The 1,364-nt window shown below is 52.7% G+C and overlaps 1 long non-coding RNA gene and 1 other non-coding gene across 2 annotated transcripts; both read left to right on the forward strand.

Moving 5' to 3' along the window:
• Positions 1 to 32: 32 nt before the first annotated feature.
• LOC103728406 lies at positions 33 to 1,230 on the forward strand. Its single transcript, XR_607025.3, has 2 exons — positions 33 to 176; positions 878 to 1,230. It is a non-coding gene; the product is annotated as an uncharacterized LOC103728406 (long non-coding RNA).
• Positions 261 to 397, forward strand: LOC115069131. Its single transcript, XR_003848433.1, has one exon. It is a non-coding gene; the product is annotated as a small nucleolar RNA SNORA43 (small nucleolar RNA).
• Positions 1,231 to 1,364: the final 134 nt, after the last annotated feature.

Here is a 1,364-nt window from a genome sequence, read left to right on the forward strand (position 1 = left end):
AATATGCCAAGGAGACATGCTAAAGTGCAAGGGTGAGACTTTAGCATGGGTTCAGTGCTGCCGTGGCTTCAGGCCGAGTGCACCTGTGACAAAATTGGCTCACTGGTTCTTCCTTTGATGTAGGTAACTGCTGTGTACACACCTTGGGCTGAAGAGCCAGTTGTGGCCCTGTTAAGGTAAGAGACCACCAGCTGGACCCACTGAAGCACTGCTCTTCCCGTGCTTTGGCTGTGGTGGGGGTGAGCTGCTGCCCTGCAGATGCTGTCCTCGATCTGTCAGCACCACAGGCACGGCTGCTCTGCTGTGCCTGTAGCATCAGGACACAGAGCAAGTGGCTATTTCTACGCTCAGTGTTCAGAAGCCAATGAGCACTAGGAATGGTTATAGCCTGACATTTGGCCACCACAGTGAGGCTGTAGGGGTGGGAGCATGGATCATCCCTTTCTTCTCTGTAAAGCAGGGTGGCAGTTGTATGAGGTTCCTATAGTGCGACAGGGCTTTGTGCTGTGAGGCAAACCAGGACAGGGTCTCCTTCCTGGAAGGAGACAGAATCAAGCACTACCAAACTGGTAGAAACCCCTTTGTCCAGTCTGGCACTGGGGTAGGGGCAGGGCTTGCCTCTGGACAGCTGGAGCTCCCAGAGTCGGGTATGGGATGAAGGTGGGTGCTGGCCTTCATGCTGTTGGCCAGACCAAAGTGAGAACCCTGAAGGGCTCACCAGAGGGGCACACATTCAGGATTCTAGCCTCTGGTACTGCGGTGCCGTGCCCTCTGCTTTAGGAGCTGTGGCGGGAAGGAGGAAGCATACCCAGTTTGGGAGGGGCTCATCAGAGTATCTAGGAAAATGTGCAAGAAACCTGTCCTTTTCATGTTCCAGACCCAGAAACCAGGAAGAACAAGGCCCAGTTCCAGACCGTGGGCCTCATGGGTGTGGCCGCTGTTACCTGGCCACGGCACTGCTGAGCTGCCCACATAGCTCTCCTCTTTTGGGGGGCATGGGGGTTCCAGGCTGTCTCATCCTAGTAGTGCAGGTCCTGAATTGTCAATCTTACTAGGATTGACTTGGGTTTGACTAGAGAGTGTGGAGAGGCTGTGATGACCTGTGGTGGTACCTGGAGATTCCAGACTGACAACTGTATGTGGTCTTAAAAGTGTTAATTAAGAGGGAACACTGGCTGTGAGTGCTGTATCAAATGATCCAAATAAACCTGTTTATTCTTGAAAGGTGAATGACTTTTATAATGTGTATGTGTATTGCCTGCATAGATGTAAGTGCACCCTGTTAGGCAATACCCACGGAGGTCAGAAGAGGGCATCAGATCCCCAGGAACCAGAACCACCATGTAGGTGCTGGGAAATGGGCC

This window comes from Nannospalax galili, unplaced genomic scaffold, assembly GCF_000622305.1.
Source record: "Nannospalax galili isolate Female #2095 unplaced genomic scaffold, S.galili_v1.0 C48951305, whole genome shotgun sequence".
NCBI classification, from domain to species: Eukaryota; Metazoa; Chordata; class Mammalia; order Rodentia; family Spalacidae; genus Nannospalax; species Nannospalax galili.